The sequence below is a fragment of the Alligator sinensis genome, unplaced genomic scaffold, assembly GCF_000455745.1.
Source record: "Alligator sinensis unplaced genomic scaffold, ASM45574v1 scaffold433_1, whole genome shotgun sequence".
Classification (NCBI taxonomy): domain Eukaryota; kingdom Metazoa; phylum Chordata; order Crocodylia; family Alligatoridae; genus Alligator; species Alligator sinensis.
Window position 1 is genome coordinate 73,392 of NW_005842502.1, and position 13,371 is coordinate 86,762.

The 13,371-nt window shown below is 48.9% G+C and overlaps 1 protein-coding gene across 1 annotated transcript in view; it reads right to left on the reverse strand.

Annotated features, from left to right (window-relative positions):
- IL20RB (interleukin 20 receptor subunit beta) overlaps positions 1 to 13,371 on the reverse strand; it is an 82,928-nt gene that overhangs the window by 11,906 nt on the left and 57,651 nt on the right. The window lies entirely within an intron of this gene.

The window sequence follows — 13,371 nt, forward strand, 5'->3', positions numbered from 1 at the left end:
CCTAATCAGCCCCTGACTTGGGGAAGTGCCCCAAGTGCCTGTATTGGGTCTAGTACCCATTGGTACTAGGTACTAGGTACTAGGTACCAGGTACTAGGCCTGTGTTTTCCAAGGTGCGCAGAGCCAGAAGTGAGTCCAGAGCCTTGGATGGTGGCAGCGGGAACCCCAGGCTAGCGGGTGTGCTCCAGGGAAGGGGTGGGGCGGATGTGAGGCACCCCAGGGAGGGCACTCGGAGCCTGGAAGGCGGTCGGGCAGTGAGGTGGGTGGCTCAACGCAGGAGCGCCCCCTACTGGCCCGCCACATACAGTACTTATACCTAGTCTGTATTTCCTAGCTTGTTAATGAGAATGTTGAGAGAGACCATGTCAAAAGCTGTGCTAAGTTCTAGGTATTTAATGTCCACTGCTCTGCCCCCATCCATACAGCCCATTTCCTTATCATATAAGGAAATCAAGATGGTCAGGCATGACTTGCTCTTGGTGATACAATGCTGGCTTATTCTTCTGTAGTTGCTTCACAGTAGATTCTGTGAGAACCTGCTCCATGGTCTTTACAAGTATTGAGGTCAGGCTGACTGGCCTTAATTCCCTGGATCCTTGTCCTTGCCTTTCTTAAGGAAGGGCACTATATTTGCTTTTTTGCAGTCACCAGGGACTGCAACTTCCACAAGTTCTCGTAAATTACCTCAGCCAATTCAGTACCCTAAGATGTACCCCATCTGGCCCTGATGAATCAAAGTATTTAGCTTCCCTATTCCTAGTAGCTCTGTCATTATTCTAAGCTATTTGTCTCCTTCCCTGTCTTTGCTACCAACTGCACTCATCATATAATAACTGCCCTGTAGCAGGTCGCCCTCCCCAGTGCCATCTTTCCTGGTAATCTGCACTTTACGTGGGACGCCCTTGGAGTCTTCTTTGAAGTTCTTATGTTCCACCTTCTACTTTCCTGCCACGTCTTGATGGAAATTATTATGCTGATGTTTTTGTGACCAGGAGACTGCATATTGTATTTTGTATGTTAGGACCTTTCGGCTACCCGGGCCTGACCCCTGTCTTTCTCTAGCTAGGCCTCCCCGTCTAAACCGACCACACAGGGTTTGACTCTGAGGCTCTAGCCTTTTCTGGTAACTTTAGGCTCGTGGCCCTCTTTTCCGCTCTGATCTGGAGCCCAGCCTCCCTGGCCCAGAGGCCTGGCCACCGGCCCCACCGCCAGGGGGCTACAAGTTCAAATCTGGGGAAGAGCCCTGAACTCATGCCACCCCAGTCCACAAAAAAAAAAAAGAAAAAGAAAATTTAACTGCAGGCCAACCTGGCCTATTAAGATCGCGCCCTCTGGCACCGGGGTCAGTGCACCCCAAAATCCTGTGCCCTCACTGGCACTGGGGCCTATGTACCCCCAAAACCCATGCCCTCATGGGCACTGGGGTCTGTGCCCCAAAAAAGCTGTGCCCTCTCTGGCGCTGGTGATTGTGCCCCAAAAGCCATGCTCTCACTGGCACTGGGGTCTGTACCCCAAAAGCCATGCCCTCACTGGCACCGGGGTCCCCTCTCTGTAGTGGGCCTCCAAATGAGGCCTCCTCCTTCCCCTAATAGCCTCACCCAAACCACCAGACTTATTCAATACTCAAAAGAAAAATAAACTGTCCTGTCTGTGGGCAATCACTGCCACCAAAAAAATGTGCTTAAGGAAAACAGCATGTCAGCTTACATTTGCAGAGTTCGTGCTTCGGCTCCCCAGCATTGGCTTCGGTCCTTGCTGTGGTGCAGCTGCCGTCTCTCTGGGGCTTCCGTAATTCCCCTCATCCCACCTTTGGACCACTCACCAAGCCTCTCCATGGAGCTCTGAGATGCACTCCTTCCCCTTTGGCTGCTGGCCCCTCATTGCTGCTCTGCCCAGGGTTTTTATAGTCCTGGCCTGACCCTTCCAGCCAGCTGACTAGCTGGCCAGACTCAACATTTAACCTCTTCCTTACCAGCACTCCATGTCCAGAAAGTTCTGGCCTTAAAGGGGCAGACCTGTCTTCTGGTGACAGGGCTACAGTTCCCTGTTACACCCCTGCCTCTCTTCTCTTTTGTCTGGGGTCTTCCCTTCCCCTATGAACCCTTTTCCTCTTTATATTGTCTTGATTAAAAAAAAAAAAAAAAAAAAATCGGCACTTACATTCTTAGTCCCTGGATGATGCTCCACCTCAAAGCAGTATGGTTGGAGACTGAGAGCCCATCTCATCAGCCTAGCATTATCAGTCTTCATGCTCTGTAGCCATTGCAGTGGAGTATGGTCTGTGATTAACATAAGTTTCTGACCTAGCACATAATATCGGAGTGTTTCTATGGCCCATTTGATTGCCAAATATTCTTTTTCTATTGTAGCATAATTCCTTTCCAGAGGGTGTAGCTTTCTACTGATGTATGCTATTGGATGTTCTTCTCCTTCCTCCATTTGGACCAACACCACACCAATAGCCCAGTTGAACGCATCTGTCAATACCATAAAGGGTTTATTGAAGTCTGGCGTATATAGCAGTGGCTGTGTACACAGTGCATCCCTCACCTTTTGGAATTCTGCTTCCACTTGTGGTGTCCATCTCACTTTGGTTGGAGCCGCTGCCTTTATCATTTCGGTCAAAGGCACCACTAAGTTTGCGAAATGAGGGATGAATTTCCTATAGTAATTTGCCATTCCCAAAAAAGCCCTCACTTGTTTCTTTTTCATGGAATTCAGTAGTTCCTTATTGCCTCTATCTTGTCCAACAGTGGTCGTACCTTCCCACTTCCTACCTGGAACCCAAGGTACCGTGTTTCCTCCTTTCCAATTGTGCACTTCTTTGGGTTGGCGGTGAACTCCACCTTCCTTAAGTCCTGCAATACCACCCACAGCACTGTTAAATGCCCCAGCCAATCTGCGGTATACACAATAATGTCATCTATAGAAGACACAGCGTAACCCCCATACGGAGCTAGGATTCTGTCCATTAGCCACTGAAATGTCGCAGCCGCCCCACGTAATCTGAATGGTATATGTCGGAAATGAAATGGGCCCCGTGGTGTGGCAAAGGCGGTCTTTTCTTGGTCCTCGGGTGCTAAGGGGACCTGCCAGTAGCCTTTCATTAGATCCAACATGGAGGCATAGCTAGCTTGCCCTACGTTCTCCACCATTTTGTCCACCCTCAGCATTGGATAAGCATCGAACTTGGTCACCGCATTTACTTTTCAGAAGTCAATTCAGAGCCTAATTTTTCCATCTGGCTTCAGCATGGCCACAATAGGGGTGCGCCACTGACTTCAGGACTCGTGTATTATGCCTTTTTCTAACATCATCTCAAGTTCCTCCTTTATCTGGCCTTGAAGTTGTTGTGGGATTTGCCTCCAGTTCTCATGGATCACCTGGCCTGGAGGGGTCTTTATTTGATGTATCATGCCTCAAGCCTCCCCGGGGACCCCTTGGAACATGTCTCCATATTCCCTCACTAGTTCCCTTGCCTGCCGCCTCTGCTCTTCAGAGAGTCAGGGAGCCACTTCCACTTCACTTCTCCCTTCCCTCTCCCTCAGGGAGGATCCTAGTTCTGGTTCATCTGGTTGGAGGGCCAAGTACAGGCACTCTCATTCTTGCCATGGCTTCAACATGTTAACGTGGTATAGTTGTTTTTTCTTTTGCTTCTCTGGCTGATGTACCTCATAATCTACAGGCCCTATTTGGTGTTTTATTTCATAAGGGCCCTGCCATCGCACTAGAAACTTACTCTCCTGATCTGGCAAGAGAACCAGTACACGGTCTCCTAATTCAAACTTCCTCTCTCAAGCCCCTCAATTGTAATGGGTCACTTGCCGCTCTCATGTATTGAACCAGTTCTATCATGTTCCGGTCTCTACTTTGTTGTTCTTCCTAGCTTTCTTTAATCAAATCAAGAATTCCTCTTGGTTGTTGTCCGTATAACAGTTTGAAAGGGAAAAGCCTGTTGAGGCTTGGGGTGCCTCTCTTATCACAAACAACAAGGGTGGTAACATCTGATCCCACTTCTGGGTTCTGTCTACCACAAACTTCTTCAGCATCTGTTTCAGGGTCCTGCTAAATTGATCCACTAGTCAATCATTTTGGGGATGGTATACCATGGTCTTTAGGTGTTTAATTCCCAGTGTTTTACTCACTCCTTCAAATACATGAGATGTAAAGTTTATCCCTTGGTCCGTCAACAATTCCCCACTCTGAAGAATATTCTTAATAATTCTTCTGCCACCTTGGGGGTGGACACTATCCGCATAGGCACAGCCTCTGGATACCTTGTCGCATAGTCCAGGAGGACCAAAACAAATTGGTGCCCTGCACTGCTTCTTGGCAGTGGCCCCGCAATATCCCCGCTCAAAGGGGACTTACACCAATGGTAGTGGTACTAACGGAGCTCTTGGAAGATGACTGGGGTTTTCTTTTTGGCACACGGGGCAAGATGGATAGTACTTGGCCGCTTCCCGTATTAACCCCAGCCAAAAAAAAAATCTTCCCCTAATGCGAGCCTCAGTCTTGTCTCACCCCAAATGTCCGCCCATAGGGAGTTCATGGGCTACTTTCAGTAAGGCCTTTCGGTACCGCCGAGGTACCAGCAATTGTATTACTTCGTCTTCCCCATGTTTTCCCTGTTTGACTCTATATAGAAGATAGTTCCTCACCTCAAATCGCGGGGTGGTCTGCATCAACTCTACTCTCAGCACTTTCCCATTCCGCTGGGCTAGGTGTTCCTGGAAGGCATACCGAAACCCTTCCTCTCTGCTCTGTTCCAATCTGAAATGTTCATCCTCCCACAAATGTGCCACGTCCACCTCCTGTTCTGCTTCTTCATCTGATAGAGGTAGTTCAGGCTCACCAGCAAATGCCTCTGTTGTAGGATCATCCCCAAGTACCATCTTGGACCTCGTTGTCTTGCATCTTCTTTTCCCTGCTCCAAGTGGTCTCCAGCTTGGGCCTTCTCCTGCCTCTGAATTCTCCTCAGAGGCTTTGCCCCTAGTGCGACTAGGGTAGCATTGTGGGGTACCTCCATTTTTACTCACCACTCTCAAACTGTATGCCTGGGCTATGACTGTCAGAAGCTCCGGCCAGTCACATCCCAGCATCAACAGGCAGGGTAAATGCTCAGCCACTCCGACCAGCGTTCAGCGTACTTTCTCACCCACTTGCAGAGTAACCCACACTCGGTCTTTGTCTTTGTGCACAAACATTGAATGGTGATCTGGTCTGCTACTTCCCTCTCTCCTCTTGGTAAGATGTCTCTCCACACTATCATGTGTGATGAACCAGAAGCTAACATAGCCTGCATTTTCTGTCCCTCAAGCCTCACATCTACGGTAAGCGCGGGCCGTTTCTCTCTTTGCTCAGGGTAAACCCTGGCACCATACCCATAAATGCCTGTGGAAGGGGTGGGGGGGGGGGGCTTCGTTTGTTGGTATGTCCCTCGCCATCTTCTCTAGCAATGCCTGTTGTCTTTCTGCTTGTTTCTGAAGACCCTGGACCATTTGACACAGGAGTTCCAACCCCTGTTCTTGTGCCTTTAAATCCAAGATTTGGGTCTGTCCCATCTTTCCTGCCGCCTTCTTGGACCCAAGGGTTCTTTCTTTCATTCGGATCAACCATCGTCTCGGGTACATATTACCTTGGGAAGTTTCCTGGACAACGCACCAATGTAGCAGGTCATCCTCCCCAGTGGCATCTTCCCAAGGTTGTGGGGCAACCTTGGAGTCTTTGAAGTTATGTTGCTCTTGGAGTCTTCTTTGAAGGTCTTATGTCCCGCCCTCTACTTTCCTGCCACTTCTTGATGGAAATTATTCTGCTGATGTTCTTGTGAGCAGGAGACTACCTATTGTATTTTGTATGCTGGGGCCTTTTGTCTACCCGGGCTTGACCCTGTCTTTCTCTAGCTAGGCCTCCCCATCTAAACCCACCACACAGGGTTTGACCCCAAGGCTCTAGCTTTTTCCGGTAATTTGAGGCTCATGGCCCTCTTTTCTACTAGAATCTAAAGCCTGGTCTCCCTGGCCCAGTGGCCCAGTTATTGGCCCTACAGCCAGGGGGCTACAAGTTCAAATCCAGGGAATGGCTCTGGACTCATGCCACTGCAGTCCACCCAAAAATAAATAAATAAAATTGCACACCAGGTGCACCAAGCCATCCCAGCCTTTTAAGATCACGCCCTCTGGTGCTGGGGTAAGTGCACCCCAAAATCCTGCACCCTCACTGGCACTGGGCCCAATGTACCCCCAAAACCCATAGCCTCACAGGTGCTGGGGTCTGCACCCCAAAAAAGCTGTGCCCTCTCTGGCACCAGTGTCTGCACCCCAAAAACCATGTCCTCTCTGGCACCGGGGTCCCCACTCTGTAGTGGGCCACTAAATGAGGCCGCCTCCTTCCTCTAATAGCCTCACCCAAACCACCAAACTTATTCAGTACCCAAAAGAAAAATAAACTGTCCTGTCTGTGGCCAATCACTGCCACCAAAAAAATGTGCTTAAGGAAAACAGCATGCCAGCTTACATTTGCAGGGCTCGTGTCTTGGCTCCCCACCATTGGCTACAGTCCTTGCTGTGGTGCAGCTGCCGTCTCTCTGGGGCTTCTGTAGTTCCCCTCTTCCCACCTTTAGACTGCTCACCAAGCCTCTCCATGGAGCTCTGGGATTAAATCCTTCCCCTTTGGCTCCCAGCCCCTCACTGCTGCTCTGCCCAGGGTTTTTATAGTCCTGGCCTGACCTTTCCAGTCAGCTGACTAGCTGGCAGACTCAGCATTTAACCCCTTTCTTACCAGCACTCCATGCCCAGAAAGTTCTGGCCTTAAAGGGGCAGACCTGTCTTCTGGTGACAGGGCTACGGTTCCCTGTTACATGCCCCTATTTCTGATAACTGAAGTAAAAAAGGTGTCAGCCTTCTCTGCATCACCCATAACTAGATTGCAAGGGACCTATAGTTCCTCTGGTCTTCCTCTTACTTTTGACATACTTTTAAAATCCCTTTCTATTGTCTTCTATGTCCCTTGAAGCTGCATCTCAAATTATGCCTTGACCTTTCTTATTTTCTCCCTACATGCTTGTGCAATAATTATACTGTTCTCTAGCACTATGACCAGATTTCCATTTTTTGGAGAATTCCTTTTTGATTTTCAACATATTGAAGATATTGCTATATATATAGTTAAGATGGTCTCCTTTTGTACTCCCCATTCTTCTGTCACATTAGCATAGCTTGGTCCTGTGGTCTTAAGAGGGTGTCCTTAAAGAGCAGCCATTTTTCCTGGATGCTTTTCCCCATTAAATTTGCATCCCAGGGAATTCTGTCCACTAGTTCCCTGAGCTTATTAGTCTGCTCTCACCTTAGAGGTCCACCATTAGTGAAGCATTAGCACTTTTTCACTGGAAAGGGTACAGTACAGCATTTGCACAGTTGCATGTAGGCTATTGTGTAGCATTTGCACACTTATACTGCCATAGTTCAGTTGTTACCAATATTTCCTGCACAGCTGTTTCCCATTAGCAATGACTACTTTTGCTGCAGTCCTGATTGGTTTTGGTGTTAGTGTAGATCCCAGAGCAGCCTGTCCAGGGACTGGCCAAGGATGTAGAAGCAGGTAGTGCATGAGAATGGAGGCCTTGTTGCACAGGGACCCCTAAGCCATACAACTTGTTCTTTAGCAATCCGTTGCAGTCAAGGATGCTTGTCTTCCATGATAGGCCTGATCAGCCATCTTCAGACACACAGATAAGACAATCTGGGATCAGCAGGTTCTACTGCAGCTTGGACATGTGTTTCCCAATGAGGGGATGGCACTGGAATTTTTAATTGGCTCATGAAACACTGTTTCTGCCACTCCCACTTTTCCATATCCTATTGTAGTGAGGCTTCAAAGCACTGAGAACCATGAGACAGACTACTCCTCCATTTGGAGAGGTCCTGGGCAATAGTCTCTCATGAGTTGACATCAGCACTGCATTTTTTAAGTTGGCCTTGAGGACAGCAAGGTGATCCATCTGTAGTTTCCAGAGTTGATAGAGGGAAGGGATGACATTGTCAAAGAAAGGTAGTCAAAACTAAAAAGGAAAAGGGCCAGGCCCCTGGAGACATGTGAGACTGACACAAGGAGGTAAGGGATTGTGGTTGTCTTGGTTTCATGAGGAATAGGGTCTTTATGGAATGGGTGTTGCTGAGTGCATCTACACGAGATGCTTACTGTGTAGTTGATTAATTACCTGCTCAGTAAACATCTCAGTGCTACAGGTGTGCCTCTATTAGGCTGGAGTAAACTAATTTACTCCATTGCAGAGCACGTGTAGATACTGCCACAGCTGGCTGAGGCACGACGGTGCTTTATTGTGGGGGCTGCCTGCTGGCTAGACCTACTCTGAAGCTCCCTTATACCCCAGCCAGACCCTCTGCAGCACACTGAGTCAGGGAGAGCAGCCCCAGTTGGCAGACAGATTTCCAGAGTCCCCTGCCAGCTGGGGCTGCTCTGCTCAGACTCCATGTGCTGTGCCTGAGTAAACCATGGAGCTTATTGCTCCAGATTTAATTGTTCCCATGTTCAAATTTCATATGTAGATGCTCCTGCTATGTTGCAATTAAGCATCCAGTCCTTCATCATAGAATGACTTTTGTTGTATGAAATGCTTATAGCATTTAAAATTCTCCCTTGAATAGAAAAATCTTTGGTTTTGATCCTCAACTCTGCTCCCCTCTCCTCCCCCCACAATGATACCAACAATTCTCTGGTTGATATTCCTGAGGCAGACCCCACTTCTCAAGATATCTATAAATTGTATTTACTTGAATACAACAACCCTTGCCCTATGATACCCCCCACCTGGGGCTTCTCTGAGGCCTCCACCCAGACAAAGCACTTGATGGAGGGAGGTCAGCAGCACTCTGGCCCCCTGCCTGTGACGACTGCCTAGCGGGGCCCTTGTGGTCTGGGTGTGTGGGGGGGGGACAGGAGTCCCCTCACCTGTCCCACATGTGCCCAGCTTGAGGCCCTGGAGAGGCAGGTGAGGGAACTCCAGGCAGAGATTAGCAGGCTGCAGGGGATAAGGGCTGCAGAGGATAAGATTGATGGGTACTTTCATTCTCTGCAGGCCCACACAGCTAGTGGGAAGTCAATGTGGGAGGGACCCAGTGCAGACATGTGGAAGACTGCCACCTCCAAAACCAGACATCACACTGTTGAGGCAACTTCCCCAGTGCAACTGGGGAACAGAGACGAGGCCCTGGCATCAGTAGAGGAGAGTGCAGCAGAGGAAGCCACATCCACAGCCACCTCCATGCAGACTGAGGGACAATCGGCGTTGAGTCATTGTGGTGGGTGACTCCCTCATGAGAGGAATGGGGGGAGTCATCTGTGACCCAGATCCCACAGCATGGGAGGTAAGCTGCCTGCCTGGAGCCCGGATTCAGGATGTCACTGCGAGGATTCTTGACCTCCTCTGGCCCTCCGACTACTATCCCATGGTCCTCCATCCAAATGATATGGTCAGGAGTAGTCCAGGCCAAATCATGAGTGACTACAAGGCTCTAAGAGGCTTAGGAGATCGGGGGCACAGGTAGTCTTCTCATCCATCCTCCTGGTCAGCAGTCATGGCCAGCATTGAGACAGCTGCATTAGAGAAGTCAACTTGCAGCTCCAGAGTTGGAACTATCATGAAGGTTTTGGCTTCTTTGACCATGATCCGCACTTCCATGAAAGGGGCATGCTGGGATGTGATGGTCTGTATCTCTCTTCAAAAGATAAGAGCTATTCTCTTACAGGTTGGCCAATCTATGCAGGGCTTTAAACTAGGTGTGTCAGGGGACAGGGATGCAGAAGACAGAGAGAACCTGGGAACAATAAACCATGAACCGTGCGCTGGGACAATACACATTAGTACTGAGGGGCCCGATAGGCATCAGGACAGGGGGGTACAAAAGGCACCTATTGGGGGACTTAAGTGTGTCTATACTAATGCGAGGAGTATGGGTAACAAGAAGGAGGAGCTCACATTCCTTCTTGCAGACAAGGACTTTGACCTGGTTGAATTAACTGAAACCTGGTGGGACCCTACCCACGATTGGGCAGTAGGCACTGAGGGCTATAGTTCTGTATAGATGTGATAGAGTGGGGAAAAAAGGGGCGGGGGGGGGGTTGCTCTCTGTTAAAGAGCAATACATATCTTCAATAATCAAGATGGACAAATTGAGATAATGTGGGTCAGAATGCAAGGGGGTCAGGGTGAGAGGGACTTGGTAGTAGGAGTCTATTACAGACTGCCACACCAGGATGAGCTAGACCTGGAATTCTCAAGGCAGCTCTCAGAGTTAGTACGCTCAAGGGACATGGTTGTCATGGTTGACCTTAACCTCCCTGACATCAGCTGGGAGGAGCAGTCAGCTAGATCCAACTGTTCACATAGGTTCTTAACCTGCAGACAGGACCTTCACCTAACACAGGAGGTATATAGTCCCACTAGGGGAAATGTCTTACTGGACTTAGTGTTTGCTACAGGGGATGACCTGGTGGGAGAGCTGTAGATACAAGGTAATCTAGGAGATAGTGACCACCAATTGTTAGAATTCAGTATCCGTCAAAAGGTGGAAAAGATAACCAGTAGGGCAGAAGTGCTAAACTTCAGAAAGGCTAACTTCAATGAGCTCAGGAGGTTAGTAAGTGAGGCACTGAAGGACAAGGACTTGGTGAGATGGGAGTTCAGGAAGGGTGGTCGTTCCTCAAGGGAATGATCTTTTGGGCACAGAAGGGGACAATCCCGTTGTACATAAAGGGGGGCAAAGGGACCAAGAAACCCTCTTGGCTGAACAGGGAAACCCAGCAAAGCCTAGGGATGAAAAGAGAGGCGTACAGACTGTGGAAGCAGGGGGTAGCCACCAAGGAGGAATATACCTACTTGGCTTATACTTGCAGGGAGTTGATTAAAAAGGCCAAGGCAGCAATGGAACTCAGACTGGCAATACAAGTTAAAGACAACAAAAAGTCCTTCTTCAGGTATACAAAAAGCAAAAAGAAGGTGCTACCCCCCTTCTTGCAAAAAGAAGACCCCTACAGGACAGGTAGGGCAATTAATGACAGATAGGAGGGACAAAGCTGAGCTCTTCAGTGAGTTCTTTACATCAGTATTCCTGAACATGGATAAAGACATATCTCCAAATTGGACTATAGACAGGCACAGGAGGGACACCAGCCCACCAACAGTTAGCACCAACCTCGTGAAGGGACACTTGGAGGGGCTTGATGTGTTTAAGTCAGCAGGCCCAAATGATCTTTATCCAAGGGTGCTGGAAGATTTGGCCAGTGTCACAGCAGAACCACTGGCAAGACTATTTGAGCAATCATGGCACTCAGGACAAGTCTTAGAGGACTGGAAAAGGGCCAATGTGGTCCCTATTTTCAAAAAAGAGAAGAAGGAGAATCCAGGTAACTCTAGTCTCACCTCTATCCTTAGGAAAACATTTGAAAAAATTAGTAAGGATTTCATTTGTAGGAGCCCATCAGGAAAAAGAATGCTGAAGGGCAACCAGCATGGCGGATTCATAGCAGGGAGATCCTGCCTGACAGACCTTCATGGCCAGGTCACAAACTGCATAGATGCAGGAGTCAAGGTAATACTTGGATTTTAAAAAAGCCTTTGATATGGTGTCTCATCCCATTCTCATAAATAAACTAAGTGGCTATGATATAGATGATTACACAGTCAGGTGGGTGGTGAATTGACTTATGGGATGCACCCAGAGAGTGGTGGTAGATGGGTTGGTCTTAACCTGGAAAGATGTGGGCAATGATGTCCCCCAAGGCTCGGTCCTTGGACTGCTGTTCAATATCTTCATCAGTGACATGGACAAGGGTGTGAAGAGTGCTCTGTCCAAATTTGCAGATGACACCAATTTATGGGACAAAGTAAACACCAGTGGGCAGGGAACAGATTCAGGTGGATTTGAATAGGCTGGAAAAGTTGGCAGAGCAAAATAGGATGCAGTTTAACAAAGATCAGTGCAAAGTACTGCACCTAGGGTGAAGGAATCACCAACACATACAGACTGGGAGATGACTTTCTAAACAGCACAGCAGCAGAAAAGGATCTCGGAGGCATAGTTGACTCAAAGATTAACATGAGTCAACAATGTGATGAAGTAAGCAATAGAACTAAACACACTTTATCATGCATTAACAGGTGCATCACAAACAGGTCTAAAGAGGTGATACTTCCTCTTTATGCAGCACTGGTAAGGCCACAGCTGGAGTACTGTGCCCAGATTTTGGTGCCGCACTTCAAGAGGGATGTGGATAATCTTGAGAGCATCCAGAAGAAGGCCACACATATGGTTAGGGGCCTGCAGGTAAAATCCTACAAAGAGAGATTGAGGGACCTGGATCTCTTCAGCCTCCACAAGAGAAGGCTGAAAAGTGATCTAGTGGCCATCTACAACTTTGTTGGCAGGGAAGGGGGCAAGGAATAGGAGATACTCTGTTTACCAAGGCACCCCTTGGAGTAACTAGACGCAATGGCCACAGACTGACAGACAGCAGATTTAGATTAGATATTAGGAAGATCTAATGATCTACTTATTTACAGTAAGGGTTACCAGAATCTGGAATGGGCTTCCAAGGGAGGGGGTGCTCTCCCCTCCCTTGGAGGTTTTTAAGAGGAGACTGGACAAGCATCTGACTGGGGTTGTCTGACCCCAATGCTCTTTCCTGCCCAGGGCAGGGGGTTCGACTCAATGATCTACCAAGGTCTCTTCTGACCCTAAAAAAATATTAAATCTATGAGGGTTTGTTTTTCTAATCTGCCTGGGGAAAATGTAGCCCTTGTCTTGGATTTAAGTATGAGCCCAGGGCAGGGGGTGGGTCATCTCTGGCTTTGGCCCTGAGTTTGAGGCCCAAGTTAGAGATGAGCTGCTACCTACCCTGGGATTGAATGACTGATCTGGAGGGGGAGAGGGCCTGTGGCAGAGCGGACTGTGCAGAAGGAAGCGAAACCTGCAATCTGCACCTCCAACCCATGTTCCCCATGACTGTGCCTGCCCTCTACCTCCTGCTCCCTCCACTGCCAGCTTCAGTCGCTCCTTCCCTGATCCAGCCCAGCTGCTGCAACTTCTAGCTGGCTGGGCTGGACTAAGGTGGATGGGGCCACTGCTGCTGTTGAGTGAGATCTAAAGCAGAGGCTGCAGCATAAGATAAGGGGAGAGTGATCAGGGACGGGAGCATGGCATTGGGGGCAGGTGGCCAAGCTGCATGTGGCAGCAGATGGTGGGGAAGGCAGGCATGGACATAGGGCACATTGCAGGGAGGTGCTGGGTACAGTGGTGGAAAGGCAGCAGGAAGGTAGACGTGGGTGGGCCTAGGGGCAGGGGCTCCTTTCCC